Consider the following 17,732-nt stretch of genomic DNA (forward strand, 5'->3'; position numbering starts at 1 on the left):
ACATTTTATCCAATATTAGTATAGTTATACCTACTTGTTTCATATTTCCATTTGTTTAGAATATCATTTTTCACCATTTCACATTGAGGAGGTATCTGTTTAGTGGTAAGGAGGGTTTCTTGAAGATAGCAATTTCAGGGGCCTAATTTTCTGATCCACCCTGTTAGCTTATGTCTCTTGATTGGTGAATTAAGGCCTTTAATGTTTAGGGTAATAACTTTAAGGTTTGATTTAATCCCTGTCATATTGCAGTGTTTTATGTGGTTTGGTGTTTTCTTAGAATTTGTACTTGTTTTTTTTTTTTGTGCCTTCTGTGAATTTGGTTATTGTGATCTGCTTCTTATAGGTACTTGATGTTGGTTATTTTACTCTTCTTTATGGAGAATTCCCTGAAGTACTCCCTACAGGAGTACTTTGTGTTCATATAGTTGTAAAGATGATTTTTATCATGGAAATTTTTTCTTTCATCATGTATTATGAGTGATACTATTGCTGGGTAGAGTAGTTTGGGTTGGGAGCCATAAGGTTTTAGACTTTGCAGTGTTCCATTCTAGGCCTTTCTGGCTTTCAGGGTTTCCAATTAGAAGTCTGAAGTAATTCTGATGGGTTACCTTTATATGTAACATATTGCTTCTCCCTAGCTGCTTTTAGGACTTTCTCTTTGGTATTGATGTTTAGAGTCTTAACGATAATATGTCTTGGAAATTTTTTCCTTTGATCCAGTCTGTTTGGAGTTCTGTTAGCTTCTTATAACTTTATGGGACTTTCTTTGAGAGGGTGGGAAAGTTTTCTTCAATAATTCTGTTGAACAAGTTCTCCATGCCTTTGGCTTGAATTTCTTCCCATTTTGGTATTCCCATGATTTGAATGTTGAGACGTTTAAGAGTATCCCACAGTTCCCTCATGTTTTGTTCAACAACAACAACAAAAGAACTTATTGAAAGTTTTGAACTGATGAATTCTTTCTTCTGCTTTGTCTTCCAGTTCTGAATTTCTATCCTCCACATGGATGACTCTATTATTGAGAGCTTCTGTAGCGTTTTGGACTTGTTCAATTTGGTTCATATTTTCTACTGCCTTTTTATGTATAGTTTTCAACCCTCTGTTAAGTTCCTTTTTCACGTCTTTTTCTGATGTTCTTAATGCTTCTTGGAATTCATCCTTGCATTTATTTATGACTTCATTGAGCATAGCCAGCTGATAATTCAGGTTCTCTACTTTTTGCTCTCCTATAGATTATTTAACTGCCTTTGGAACACATCCTGGCTCTTTTTTATTAGGTCTAATCTAGTGAGAACAGCATTCATACAATTATTGGACCTTTGTTGATTTTCTGTAAGTTCTGCTAGTTGCTTGGCCAGGGTTGCACAGCTTGTATCTTCATTGTGGAATTCTGATCTTGTTGTCTCTTCTATGTTTTAATTAGAGTCTTCTATTGTGGGACTGGATGACCTTGTTGGATTTACTTGCATTTGATTTTTCTTGTTATTCCTTTTGTGCTGTGGCCTGCCCATCACAGTGTAGGAATCTTGTTTAATTTAGGAGGAAGCTGTAGTTTATCCTTGAAGTGTCTTCAGTGATTATTTCCTATTATGTTCACCTCTATTACCTTTCTGATGGCAATGGGGCCTGTCAGCCCAGATGAAAAGAGCTTGTGAGGCTCTGGTGCAGGCCTGGGGATCTGATGATGGGACTTTTTGGTGGGTGGCTTGGGTATGGTACTGAATGGTCAGGTGGCCAGAGAGTAGAGGAGGATGGGACAAAGCAGACTGGTGTTGTTCCAGGGTGGTGGAGGGGGAGGATGGGACTGCATGGTCTTTTATACTGAGTGCTGAGGGGAAGGGACAGCAGGGTCTGTTGGGACCATATAGCAGGAGTGGGTGGGACTTCTGGGTCTTGTGACACTGTGGGGAAGGAAGATGGGACTGCTGTAGGTCAGGTGACATTTGAGGAGGATGGGCAGAGGTCCTGGTGGCAGTAACGGGGGAACCGAAGGAGGGAGGGTGAATGCTAGCCTGCTTGTCTGGGACCCATTGGCCTGCCAGTAAGCAGGAGGAATTTGGTGGGGGGGGGGCAGCTGGGACAGCTACTGGGACCACTGCTTGAGGAGTTTGGGGGGCTGGTGGGCTACCTGAGTGTGTGAGAATCAGTGAATTCCCTACTCTGCTCCTCCAGACCCTTCCACTGGAGGTCAACTGGGATCTACAACCCCTAATAACTCCAAACATTTTGCCTTCCCTTCCCTTTCCCACAATGTGAAGCATGGTTAGGCAGACACCATCTTGACTGGAAGTCTCTAACCAATAGCTTTCTGATTGGCTAAGAGATCCACTCAAGGTAATAGAACCCAGATCTGGAATTGGGAACCAGATCAGAATCCTATGGAGACAAAGATTATGTTCTTCATTGTCAAGCTCTCACTAGGTTTTGTCTAAAAGAGGGGTTACATACATCAAATTCTCCCTAAATTAATAATCCTTACCCCATTTAAACTATGTTGACATCACTCTCCATTGGAGAATCTATTCTTTTTTTAGAAGGTAGTAAGACTGGAGGAGATAAACTACCCCTTGTACTTCAATCAAGCCATAGCTGAAACCACAGAGGAATGGGGAGATGAGTGTGTTTACTGATTCCATGCTGAACCTGATAATCAGCAGCAGGGTGTAGGAGACAGACCCTGCGAATACTCAACAACTGCCAAAGCAGATATCCAGAAGTTCTTAAGAGGTCAACACTGAAGTAGACTTAAAATTCACCCACCATGGCTCAGAGAATTTTGTGGAAGAGGGGGTGAAATGTTTGTAAAAACCACGGGTTGAGCCATCATGCCAGAGGGATTTCCTCTCCACAAAAATAACTGACTCCTGCTCCCACAATGCATAAACCACAACCCCAGAGAATACCTGTTACCTTACTGAGGAGTGTCCCCAATGGAATGGGGATAGAGAGGAGGGAAAAGAGGGTAAAAACACATGATATACTCATACAACATAGATTTAATAATAATAATAATAATAATAATAATAATAATAATAACAGTTATTTTCAAAAAGGGCAGACCAAGATCTTATAGAAAAATGAAATTATTTAATTTTTGAATTAAGAAGAGAAAGGAGCCAAGGCACTGGTTATGACTATATTGTTAGACTTGGACAAATGAATTTAATACATCTTCTGGAAAACAGCTAAGTAATACTGACTTTCATCCCCTTTCCTCCCCCTGTAAATCTTAAACTTTTAGAAATATGTCCTGCCATCCTGCTTGTTATTACAAAGTAGTCCACAGAGCCCCAATTTCCCTTTAACTTGTATCCATATTTGTCAACAATGAGGTTACATTTTTTAAAAATATTTTTGTTTATTTTTATTTATTTGAGAGTGACAGACAGAGAGAGAAAGAGGCAGAGAGAGAGTGAGAGAGAATGGGAGCTCCAGGGCTTCCAGCCACTGCAAACGAATTCCAGATGCGTGTGCCCCCTTGTGCATCTGGCTAACGTGGGTCCTGGGGAATCAAGCCTCAAACCGGGATCCTTAGGCTTCCCAGGCAAGCGCTTAACCACTAAGCCATCTCTCCAGCCCCATGAGGTTACATTTTTAAGTGACATTCTTGTTCCAGTGCTTTAAATAGTCATCATCATGATTGGAATCCTCTGTAGCAAGTACAGCTATGAAAAAAAAAATGATACATACAGTAGAATTTTAGAAGTATAGTATTTTAGAAGATACATTGGTAAAATATGATGAAATTTGATTAAACAATTATATTGATGGAGTAGTGTAGAGATTAAAAACATAGATATGAAATATTTCTTATAAACAGAATCTGATTTTTCATGGTATTGAACAATAAAAATTCCCTCTTGGTCTTACCTCATGATACCTTTCTATTATATTTTCCCCTTTAAGTTATCTAGCATCCTATTTTGTATGATAGAGTCTGGCTTTCATTGATGTTCAAAGATATTAATAACTTCTAAAGAAACTTGAGCTTTTTAGCTTGTGATAATGGTCATATATGACAAGGTGCAAGTTTTCCAAATTTCAGGGAGATAAGCACTCATAATAAATTAGAAAATCCTGCAGAAACCTGGCTTTTTTTCCCCAAAGATTCATTGAACTACTTAGTGTAAACCACCACCTCTTGAAACTAGGACTTCCTAAATGGTCATTCTGCTTCCCTTTTGTTTAATCACAAAATATTTTCCTTAAAACAACCAGAATAAATTATTTAAATAAATCTGATCATCTCTAAATCTCTCCATCTATCTTTCTTTCTTTCTTTCTTTCTTTCTTTCTTTCTTTCTTTCTTTCTTTCTTTCTTTCTTTCTTTCTTTCTTTCTCCCCTCCCTCCCTCTCTCTCTCTCTCATATCTATAACATTCACAGTGAAATGGACATTTTTCTCCATGAATGCATCTTCATCTTAAAATTCCTCTCGCACTGTGGTCTTTTCTGAGTGACAGAATTATGTACTCAGATGCTTTTCTCTTTTTTTCTAATATTTTTTTATTAGTTTTGTATTCAGCAAATACAGGAAGTTTGGTACCATTATTAGGCTCATCCGTGGCCTACCCCCTCCCCTTGGCCCCTCCTTGTTGAAGTATCTGGGTCATGCATTGTGGGGTTAGCCCACAGTTATGGGTTAGATAAATGTCTCTGCATATCATGACCCAACATGTGGCTCTGACATTCTTTCCACCCCCTCTTCCGCAAAATTTCCCTGAGCCATGTTGGGTTCATTTTTGGTCTGCTTCAGTAATGAGCTGTTGGGAGCCTCTGAGTCTCTGGCTCTCTGATTTGGTAGGAGTTGATTTTCTCTGTGTTGGTTTCCTTCCCCCTTGTGCTGGTATCAGATGCTTTTTTCTTGTCCTAGTGCAGACATAACACAGCATAACCCAGTGTTACTTCCAGAGAAGTCTACAATATAATGATATGTGAATGCTCTGCTTAAAATCCACTGAGTGACTAGGTTAAGTAAAATGTTAAGTATCTGTCTGAGGAATACGATGCAATTCTTTAAACATAACACATATCTATATTCTCTGATATGGAAATAATCTTTTACAAAAAAGTATTTAAGACAAAAATAGACTGTGGATCAGTGTTTATAGAAGGGACCTATTTGTTTAAATTATGCAACTGATGTATGTTGATAAAGCTCTTTTTACATTGAGCTATAGAATACTTTAGATATTCCATGAAATTCTAATTGTGGTTAGTTGTTTCTAGAACTTTAAGAATTAATTTAAATTTTATTTTCATCCTTTTGAGTTTATTGTGTAATTAGTATGTCTTTTTATACTATGAAGAAAATTAGAAACAAAAGGCCTATTACAGAAAAATCATGATTATCTATGATATCATATTAAGCAGAATAAATATGACAAATGGCTCAGACAAGAGCAGTAAATACTAAATGATGGCTTTGCAAAAAAAAAAAAAGTAATTGTGTTTTGGAGCTGCTTCTATTGAGTAGTCATTTATATACTCTCAAAACTCTGAGTTCTGGGCTGGAGAGATGGCCTAGCGGTTAAGCACTTGCCTGTGAAGCCTAAGGACCCCAGTTCGAGGCTCGGTTCCCCAGGTCCCACGTTAGCCAGATGCACAAGGGGGCGCACACATCTGGAATTCGTTTGCAGTGGCTGGAAGCCCTGGCGCGCCCATTCTCTCTCTCTCCCTCTATCTGTCTTTCTCTCTGTGTCTGTCGCTCTCAAATAAATAAATAAAATAAAAATAAAAAAAAACTCTGAGTTCTACTATATTATTTATATTATTGAAAATATTTTAAAGATTAATCTGTATGGAGATTTGGATTGCTTTGTGGAGTTTCACAATTCTTACAAAGATAATGAGAATAGTAAGATATGTCACTTTAGACATGTTTTATAAGCATACATGAACACATTTTACTTACATATCTATGTGGAGATTTTATGTGTGTGTGTGTGTGTGTGTGTGTGTGTGTGTATCACTATGAAATAAGTTCAATAAAACTAAATGTTTTAACTATGTAGAGAAGTAAAGTCAGTCTTGAATGGTGCATCCTCAGATAGTGTTGCATCTTGAAGGCCATTTTCATAATCTACAGACAAGAATTTCAGAATTCAAAATATAGATTTCAAAGTTCTAGTTACTGTTATATTAGAAGAAATAATAGACTTCTGTATCTTAGTTTCCTGCTTTGAACTATAATAGTCACTTTGCAGAAATTAATGAGGGTATATATGCTATAAAAAATTCTTGGAACTTTATAAAATTTTTGATCCTATGTTTTTTTTAGTGGCAAAGTATATTTAGGAATGAATCTATGAGGAATGTGGAGCAAACCTGACCAAAAAGGTTCTAGATTGCTAATAATGCATGTCTCTAATTCTAACATTTAAATAGCAAATCACTATTATACACCATATCAGTAATACTGGTTAGTGTAACAATACATCTCTTTTGCAAACCAGTGAGCGTTAATCATTGTACTGTATTCACTTAGTACAAAACTAATTAATAAAAAAAAAATCCTTCGATGCCCTCCCTGCCCTCCCATCCATCCTATTGTCTAGTCCATGAGGTGCTTGCTTGGTATGTAAGGTATCTTGGGTAGATTCAGGTTAGGTGTTGTAGATGAGTGAGACTATGTGTTGATTTTTTTCTGTGATTGGGTAAGTTCGCTGAGAATGATCTGTTCCAGGTTCAACCATTTTTCCTCAAATTTCTTTATGTCGTTTTTTCTTACTGCTGTATAGAATTCCATTGTGTAGATATCCCACATCTTTGTTATCCATTCTTCTAATGATGGACATCTGGGTTGATTCCAGCTTTTAGCTATTACAAATTGAGCTGCTACAAACATGGTTGAGCAAATCTCTGTGGCCTTTGGTTTGAAGGTTTTAGGGTAGATGCCCAGTAAGGGTATATGATTTGCAGAGACATTTATCATACCAATAACTGGTGGCTAACTCCACAATGCATGACCCATTTACATCAACAAGGAGGGTCCAATGGGAGGGGGTAGATCACAGATGAGTCTAAACAACGGTACCAAACTGCCTGTATTTACTGAAAAGAAAACTAATAAATTAAATTTAAAAAAAAAAAAGATATCTAACCAATAAAAAAAAAAATTCATCTCAGCTTACTGCAAAAAAAAAAAAAAAAAATCCTTTCCAAACAAGGGAATTTTTTAAAATAATAAATCCCATCTTTAACTGCTAAAAAAAAAAAAAAAAAAAAAAAAAGAATGAATGAACATTAGCAAGCATGGACAGAAAGCAAAGCACCCAAGTGGTTTTCATGTGCTTTTCAAATTCGCCATTATTTTCAAGGCAATAAAGAACTTCTTGTTCTCTATTATCCCTACATCATGGGCCCTGTTTCAGCTTAGTTTTCATAGCACACTAGTTTTGGAGTATACTGAATAATATGATTTGGATGAAGCAATTTTTTTGTAAGCAGATCTATTAAGGGAGAACATTGACATTCATTCTAAGATTCTCCCTTAATCTAAGTGAGAAGCTTAGTAATAATACTTGCAAGATCATGGTATTGACATAGAATTGGCCTATTGCCTACTAGAAAAGCATTCAACCTATTTGCAGACATAATAAAATAGTGTAAATCTTGATTAACACTGGAGTTAATGAGTTGTGTGGATTGAGGACATAATGTGAAAAGTTCTCTAAATCACATCTGTATAATGCAGTGCTAGTATATAGAAGAAGCTAATCGTTGTCCTTGAAGGGTTGTGGGATAATTAGACTTCAAAATAAAGTTGCAGACTATAGCAGCCATTTGAACAGGACATTGTATCATGTTTTGCAGAGACCTGTAGCCAAGTGAAGCCCTAGCTTTGCCATGTTATAGAATAAATAAGTTCCAATATTTTAGCAATTTAAGACTTTTCTCAAATTATTGGATGGCTTTAATTGTTGTATTGCCATAGTATTTGGCATTTTATTCTTCTAAATTTTATGCTATAATGGTTGCTTTTTGTGAATTTAGCTCATTGATAGTAGAGGTGGTTGGACATAGATAAAAATATATCTGATTATGACAAAAGGTAAAACACAGTGATTCACAAAATGGGTTCCACTAGTCCAGTCAAATGATGGAGATCTTAAATGACAAGAAAATGTTGTGAGTAATCAACACAATTTGTATGAAAATTTCCCAGGAAAACTATATTTCATAATTGGTTCTATAGCTTGCTCTTCTAATACCCTAGCAAATATTGACATGGCTTAATTTCTTCTAAATTCTAGGAATTATGCAGATGCTGATTAAATGTTTATATATTCATGTATGTTATTGAGATGTGTCCTAGAATATATGCTAAGGCTAATGTAGGAGAACTTGAGGATACTTGATTGGGATAAATTATTAGAAGTATTAATTTTCATATTGATATTAGATGCACAAATTCATGTGACATGAGAAGGAGAAACTGTTTTTAGCAAGAAAATTATAGGTGCATGTGTTTGTGAGTGTATTTGTATATAGAGTAACCATGAGTTTGGGGTTAATCTAAGTTGGCACTCTAGTATTGGCTCTGGGGTATTACATGGTTCTGATTTTCAGTTGCTGTAACAAAACAAAACGTCTAGTCTGGATCCTTGTATTTGGTCATTGTCAGGATGAAAGAGGTGTGAAAAGTTCAGAATAGTATCTTCAGATTTTGACATAAATTTTCCAAGAACAACTATATTTGAATTTGGTACTAAAATTCTGATAAATCATATATATATATAAACATATATATATATATATGTATGTATGTATGTATGTATGTATGTATGTATGTATATATGCAGATTATATCTTTATCCCCTTCCTCCAATTTCCAAGGCCCTGCTTTATGGGGTTATGGTAATCACAGTGGGGTCATGAAGGCCTTAATCTGTCTCTATGGGGTAGTAGGGGACCATGCCTTATGGTATTCCTACCTGATCTGTGGCTCTTACAGACCTTTTGCCCCCTCTTCTGCAATGTTTCCTGAGCCAAGGCAGTCCAGTCAGCAGTTGGATTTAATATTGAGTTATTTGTAGTCTGTAGATTTCTGTTTTCATGGGTTTTGATTATTCTAAGTACCTGTTACTATCAACCTAGGGCTGGTTAACAGGGTAGCAATAAGAGAAGTACTCATGACATCACTTCCCCTGCAATTTCTCTTGTACCCTGGCAGATGTGGTAGAGGTGGCTAGTCTCATGGTAGGCAGTAGGCTATCTTCTTGGCTTGTCAATGGATCTAGGTTCTCTACTGTTTTCCCTGCCATCTGTAAAATAAAACAGATTCTCCAACAAAACTGAGAGCAATTTGGGTTAAAGTTGCTTAGGAGATGGTTGGCATGCCAGTCCACTTTTTCTTCACCATGAGATTCTCACTTGGTTTCCAGAACCAGATATGAACTCCTTCCCACTGAACTGGCCTCATGTCCAGTGAAAGAACAGTTAGTTACCTGCAGAGGCTGTGTGCCACCATTGCACAAGTGTGTACTTGTCCATCTGGCTAATTTCATAGTCTACAAGTTCCCTGCTTTATTCATGCTGTTGGTGACCTTTGTCCTCTGGAAGCTCCAATAAGGCTCTCCAGCACTATCAGTGCTACCTGGGAGGGAGCAACTTTCCTGTTTGATTTCAGCATAATATTCCAGTGTCTTCTGACTTCAGCCTGTGGTGTCTTCAGAAATAGGGTCTGTCCTTTTAGCTCTGGCATGTAATCAAGTGTCTTGAGAATATCCTACATTGTTTGGGAGACTTCATAGGTCTCCACTGCCAACATGTCACTGTGGAGGGTAAACCAAGGATTTACCAACCAGATCTGTGGTTGTTGTTCTAAGGCGAAGCTTTTTCCACCTTCTGTCCAGACTGCCTCCTCACCCCCTTAATGGGTGGTTACATCTTGTAGAATCCTAGTCAGAATAAAGGTATCCATGGACTTTATTCTTAATGCTGTCTTTTTTTTTTTTTTTTTGGTAATTCCCTGTCCACCCTCCCCATTTCCTACCCCTCAAAGCCCCTCACTCCCCCAACATTCCAACTCTCTCCAAACCTTTGAGAAGGGAGTGGTCATCCTTGAGGTTTATTATGCAATTATTACCTAGTAAAGAAAATCAGTAACTTCCCACCAGGAAACTGAGATTCAGGTTTAAAAACTATGGCAGAAGTTTCAAAGTAAGGATGTATTGTTTAAAGAGAAAATTAGCCTTTTGATCACTAGTTGGTATATACAGCTTTTAAAAGGAAATTGTGTGGGAATGGGAAGATGGTTTAATGACTAAAGTCCTTACCTGAAAAACCAAAAGTACAAACTTTGAGTCCCCAATACCTGTGTAATACCAGATGTGCAAGAAGGCACATGTGTCTGGAGTTAGTTTGTAGTGGCCAAAGACCCAGGTATGCCTGACCATTCTCTATCTGCCTCTTTCTGTCTGTCTGTCTCTCTCTCAAATAAATAAATTAATTAAATATATTTTCATTGACAACTTACACAAATATTGACAAAAAAACATGGTAATTCCCTCCCCACTGACTTTTCCCTTTGTGACTCCACTCTCTATCATTTCTCCTCTTCTTCTCAATCAGTCAAAATATTTTTCAAAAACTTTGCATTGAAATTATTGTTTCCAAACACTTTCATTTTCTTTTTTCCAGGTATTTGTGGGTGCATATGATAGCTGCATATTTTCTGCTACGACAGCCCAGATACAACTCTACTGATTTAGATCTTAGTAGCTTTAAGAAATGTTGTTTTCTGTAATAAACATTTTTGCTATTTCAAATTGTCAATAGCTATCCACATGAAAATTTCTTTCAAATTTATTATGTGTCTCTCAAGTTGACTAGATTTCTTTCTACATATGTAATTTAAGAAAATCTATTTTTAAAATAAAGTGAAGATAGTAAAATATAGAATAATTTCTGCTTAATAGTCAGAGAGTTATGTTTATTTTTAATTTTTTAAAATTTTTTGTTGTTTATTTTTTATTTTATTTTTTTATTTGAGAGTGACAGACACAGAGAGAAAGAGGCAGAGAGAGAGAGAGAGAGAAAGAGAGAGAATGGGAGTGCAAGGGCCTCCAGACACTGCAAGCAAACTCCAGATACATGTGCCACCTTGTGCATCTGGCTTACGTGGGTCTTGGGGAATTGAGCCTCAAACCAGGGTCCTTAGGCATCACAGGCAAATGCTTAACTGCTAAGCCATCTCTCCATCCCCATTATTTTTTAATCTTTTATTTTAGAGAGCTTGAGAGAGAAAGGGTCACAGAGAGAGAGAGAGGGGGGGGGGCGAGCATGTCAGAGCCTCAGCCACTGCATTATAACTCTAGAAGCTTATGCCACCTAGTGGGCATGTGGGAACTTGCACTTGCCTCAAATGTGTGTCTGGCTTACATGGGATCTAGAGAGTTGAACATGGGTCCTTAAGCTTCACAGGCAAGTGCCCTAACCACTAAGCGATCTCTCCAGCCCAAGAGGTATATTTATATGTATACTTTTTCAGAGTTTCAAAAACTTATCCACTGAGTATTACCACCCTCTTTATAATGCCACAAATAAAGTTGATGATTTTACATTCTAGAAATATTGTTATAATGCAATGCAATTATACAATTCAATGATGTTTTGAAGTAGGCATGTTCACAAATGATTACCAGCACAATTTTTCTCAAAGGGTATTAATCTTGAAAAAAAGTTACTAAGAATAAAAATGCTTATTTATCTGCCAAAACATCCTGGGACCATTTCCAAAAGGTCACTTTTTGTATTTTTCAGATAGTGCTATGCCCTAGAACTATATATATATTAATCTGGGTATTGACATGCTGCTCAGGTTCACCTTGAAGTCACCAAGTAGCTCAGGCTAATCTCAACTGGAAATCCTCCTGCTCCACACATCCAAGCATAGGGATGACACAAATGTGCCACCATGCCTGGCTCTTGAGGTCAGCTTTATATGAATGTTCATGACTATTAAGATTCAAATACTGTATAAACTTACACTCATGAGAGGAACAAAACTCTTAGATAACACGATATTGTCAATTCTCCAAATTCATGCCATAAAATAGTTCAAATTTGTTGCAATTCATAACACAGAATATTCTATTTGCTGCTGTCTCATAACCAGTTCAAAACCTATGCTTCCATTAATAAATGTAAAAAATTGTATGCTTTTTCAGAGTCTCAAACATATTACCGCCCTTTTTGTAATGCCACAAATAAAATTGAGGATTTTATATTCTGGAAATATTGTTATTTTGCAATACAATTCAATGATAAAATCATTGTTTAAATTTTATGAGTTTTGAGATGCTTTTATTTTGAATGTTTTCCACAGTTAATATTCCCTTCCTGGACTGACTAACTACAAGGCTGTTGGATGGGGCAAGCATGTAGTAAAATATGTCACCAATAGTAAATTACACTTCTCAGTATTTATGAATGGTAAAGACCAATTTTATAATTATTTTTTTCTAATAATACTAGTGAGGATCTTATAGATATCATTGCTGTAAATAGAGACAACAACCATGAGGAAGTAAAATTTAGACTTTTCTTATATATTTATATGCTAGAGATGAATAGTATTACATTTAAAACTGTTATCAAGTAAGTCATATATTAATGACTCTAAGTGAAATAATAAATATATGAAATTGTACAAAGTGACTGAAAGGGGTTATAATATTATTTATACTTTTTTGAATTCTTGTATTATCTCAATAAGTATAGCTCATATTTGATTTAATCTTTTATGCTATCTTATAACAATTTCATACAAATTTTACTTTCACTTCTCCACAGGAACTGATTCTATCTAGGATCACAGTAACTTCCATATAAATAAGTACAATAATCTATTGCTATCTTCACTTTAACTATTAACAACATTTAATGCAGGTGGTCTCATTCTTTCTTCATATACTTTTTTGTTAAATTTAAGAGATCATTGCAGAAGCATGAATGACTTAATGGCAGCTGCATCACCAAAAAGTCCACTGTAGCATGTTGACGCTTCAGGCAACCTTGGAGCTTTGACTCCTTGGTTTTGTGGCCTTCTTCTTCTGAGTACTTCCATTCTTGCTTAACCTGTTGAACATTATCTTTTTTCTTGGGCACTTATAGCTATCTAAAATACTAGGTGACAAGTATCACATTTAGATTTTATCATATCATCAAGCTAAATGTCAGCTCTCTGGAAATTTTTGTGGACAATTGGTCTTCATTTACCTCTTTGCAATGGTTTGTCTTGTTGCTATAAGCATCTTTGGCCACGAACCTTTATATATTTAAAGAAGTTTTTTTTTTTTATATGGATGGACTGTTAATGCATATCACTGCATGGAAGAAATCAGCATGGAAAACATTATCTACAATGTGATTCAAATTCTATGACATTTCTGTAAAGAAACAAGCTATAGAGACCATACAATCTATTAATCTTTGCAAGGAAATTTCTTCTTTTTTTAAATTGTTAATTAGTTTTGTACTCAGTGAATACAATCAAGTTGGTACCATTGTTAGCCTCCTCTCTATTCTACCCCTTCCCCTGTCCCCTCCTTGTTGAGGTATATGGGTCATACATTGTGGAGTTAGCCCTCAGTTATGGGCAGGAGGAAATGTCTCTGTGTATCATGTCCCAATGTGTGGCTATGACATTCTGTCTGCCTCTCTCTCTTCCACAAAATTTCCCTGAGCCATGTTGGGTTCCTTTTGGTCTGCTTCAGTGATGAGGTCTTGGGAGCCTCTGTGACTCTGGATATCTGATTTGGTAGGAGTTGATTGTCCTCTGTGCTGATATCCTTCATTGTTGTGCTGGTACCAGGTTCACCAAGAAAATAGCACCCTTGCTTGTTTTGCCAATTATTTGTAGTTTTAGCTAGGGCCCATTTGAGGTAAAATGGAGTGGTTCTCTCCTTAGGTTCTGTGTCTATCTGAAAAAGAGAAGCAGATTCTCCAATAGAGAGTAAAGTTAGCACCAGATAAATAGGATAGGCCTTATTTTATTTTTTTAGAGGGAATTTAATAGGTGTAAGCCCTCTTGTAGCCCGTGATTGGTGGTAACTTGATAATAGAGAGCAGGCTCATTTTTGGATATGGTTCTGACTTGTTTTCCAGCTCCGGCTATGGGTTCTGTTCCAGTGAACAGATCATTTAGCCAAATCAAGAGCAATTCGTTTCCCACCATGTCTGCATGCCACTATTTCACTGTGTGACCATCACAACAGGTTATTTGCTGTTAAGTAGGTTAGATCATGCATTTCTTGGACAGATATTGGTCATTTTCCCCAAGTTATCCATGTAGCACCTTCTGATACTAGATGTGTTGACTGTCTGGGGACTGACTCTCTTCCAGCTTCCAGCCAAGTCACTCCATGTTATATGTCAACCGCATATGATGTCTTCAGCAGTAGGGTCTTACCATTAACCTTTGGTAGGTCATCAAGTACTCTGACAAAAATCTTCATTCTTTTAGAAAACCTTTTAAGTTTCTCTGATCAAAAGCTCATTGTGGATGATAGCCACCTGCTGGTATGGGAATTACAGGTCAGTACCCACAAAGAGAAGATTGAAAAGGATAAGTAATATAAAAGAGTCAGAGAGAAGAGAGAGAGAGAGAGAGAAGCTGTAAAAGATTAAGGTCAGTCTTGATCATACACTCTCCAGTGCCTTGTTACTCAGGTGTTCCCACTAAGGGCCTGGTAGAGGTTCAACAATTTGGCGTGCCTTTTAGGATGTAGAAATTTATGGTATCATTGCTGTTTGGGTCTATATTTGTGTCCTCCACCCTCTCCCTTGTCCTCCCCTCCCTCCCCACACATCCTATTGAAGTCCTAGCTCAAGCAATAAGACTGGAAAAAGAATTAAAAGGTGGGGGGGGGGACTTCTGGTTCAGATAGCAGCATAGGTACTATGCCAAATCAGCCTGGGGGGGGGGAGCCAAAAAAAAAAAAAAAACCCAGCATAATACTCACTTTTACTAAAAAGTGAGGTGTATAGGAATTTGAAACAGCAGTGGAAAATAGGAGAGACACAGAACATCCAGAGCCTGCATGGGCCAGCACAAGCTGCGGCGGCGCACACCAGTCTACTGCTAGACTCGGCCTGAGCCACATGAAAAGCTAGGCGAGGGGATTTTCCACTCACATTGGAGCTCTCTGCAAACTCAAGAAATGTGAAGGGAGAAAGGCAGTGAACAACAGAGGAGTGGAACACATGGAACAGCGGGCAAACTAGAGCAGCATTGGCTCCCTCCCCTTCCTCACCACCAGTGCCCAGCCCTCCAGAACAGAGTAGCGGTCCAGGGACCCGGCCATGCCTACTTGAACTGATGGAGCACCAAAGAGGGACACGATCAAGAGTACAGCTGAGACCAAAATCATCCCCAAAGGTAACTGGGATTACACCATATCAGTACCCACCTAATAAACCTGGTATATATGCCTGAAGCAGAAGTGCTAATTGCACCTTCCATATCAGGATAAATTATATGTTAAATTAGATGGATGATCAAATTTGCCATTCTTAAATAAGCTGTATTTGGGGCTTGTTATTTGTTGCTTCTTGAATTATAGTGACTTTGTTTACTCTTCTGTTATACAATAGGGAAGGGTCTCAAGATCTGGTCACAAGCTGATTTGGAACTCTCTACAGACCAGAAATCTTAACTGCCTTGTTGTCAGGATTAAGGAACTAGGTGAGGCACCACACAGCCTAAGGGACAGCGGTTCTATTTGTCATAATACCTACTCTTGGATAAATACTTTGTACTGTTTTTCATTGTAAATGTACATTGTTTAGTTAAATTCTAGAATCTGCATGTATTTTGTTCCACTTAGCCTACTTGAATACTCTCATAGCAGGCACACCCAACACTTAGAGTCACTTTTGTAGACACTCTGAGTGTCTTCAGAGCCACACCTAGAGCCTTAAGCTCCTACCCTAAAGATATATAATATCAGATTGATTGATACATCTGATAATACCAAGCCAACTGGAAAATCCAATAATTAAATAATCCAAGTTGCAAGAATATATACATTATAACACAAGAAACACCAAAATTCAAGACAATATAAATCCACCAAAAAGTATTAATTCATCAGAAATGACCTCCAGTGAGAATGAGTTACAGGAAATACCTGAGAAAGATTTCATATGTTCAAAGTCAAAGAAGAAATCAAAGGAAGCAAAGAAAACACAGGATTATACTAAGTGAAGTAACCCAGGCCCAGAAAGCCAAGCGCCACATGTTCTCCCTCATATGTGGATCCTAGCTACAGATGATTGGGCTTATGTGTGAGAAGGAAAATACTTAGTAGCAGAGGCCAGTAAGTTAAAAAGGAGATATAAAGGGAAGAGAAAGCAAGGGAGGAGGGTATTTAATAGGTTGGTATTGTACATATGTAAGTAGAATGATTGAGATGGGGAGGTAATTTGATGGAGAATGGAATTTTGAAGGGGAAAGTGCAGGGTGGGGGAGGGAGGGTATTAACATGGAATATTTTTTATAATCATGGAAAATGTTAATAAAAATTGTGAAAAGATAAAAAAATAAAAAATAAAAAAGTCTCATGTTAATAAGTCATCTTAAATACAAGCCTTAGGTTATGCCCTAGTATTTAAAAATATAAATGTTTTAATTCTTTTTGTTTTAAAGCATTTCATAGAATATGTTCTCAAAGTAACAGGGCATATTGTCTGTATACATATGCTGGCAAATATTACAAAACAAGTATGGTTGTCATTTTTCCTTAAGTATATTTATAGAGAGATTTTGAGGACATTAATGACAAAGGAAAAAAAAACCTTTAAATATTCATGTTAATGTGTTTAATTTTAAGTTTTTCTCCTAAGGATGATTCTCTGAAAATTTTTGATAAAATGGTTAAATCTTTGCTACATTAAAAAAAAAAAGATTTCAAAAGAATGATTATAAATATGTTCAAAGAAGTCAAAAAAGAAATAAAAGGAATTAAAGAAATCAAAGGACTCAAAGAAGACACAGGACACCAATTTAATGAAATAAAGAGGTCAATACTAGAAATAAATAAGGAAATAGAAATACTAAAGAAAATTCAGTCAAAATTAATAGCAATGAAGAACACAGCTAATGAGATAAAAAAAAACTCTGTAGAAAATTTCACCAGTAGAATGGATGGCGAGGATAGAATGTCTCAGCTAGAAGACCAGGTGGCAGATTTAATACAGTCCAACAAAGAGAAAGACAAACTTATAGAACAGTATGAGTGGGAATTTCAAGATATTCTGGACACTACGAAAAGATCAAATATAAGAATTCAGGGCATAGTAGAAGGAGAAGAATTTCACTCCAAAGGCATAGTTGGAGTCTTCAACAAAATCATAGAAGAAAACTCCCCCCCAAATTGGGAAAGAGGTGCCAATGCAGATACAGGAAGCCTTTAGAACCCCAGCCAGACAAAACCTGGAAAGAACCTCTCCTCTCCATACTATAACCAAACTACCAAACATACAGACCAGAGAAAAAATATTGAAAGCAGTCAGAGAGAAAAATCAAGTTTCCTACAAAGGCAAGCCTATCAGGATTACAACAGATTACTCAACCAAACTTTAAAAGCCAGAATGACATGGAGTGATGTATTCCATGTTCTGAAAGATAACAACTGTCAACCAAGGTTACTTTGTCCTGCAAAGCTATCCATTCAAATAGATGGAGAAATAAGGACATTCCATGACAAAAGCAGGCTAAAGGAC

This window comes from Jaculus jaculus, chromosome 4 (genome assembly GCF_020740685.1).
Source record: "Jaculus jaculus isolate mJacJac1 chromosome 4, mJacJac1.mat.Y.cur, whole genome shotgun sequence".
Classification (NCBI taxonomy): Eukaryota; Metazoa; Chordata; class Mammalia; order Rodentia; family Dipodidae; genus Jaculus; species Jaculus jaculus.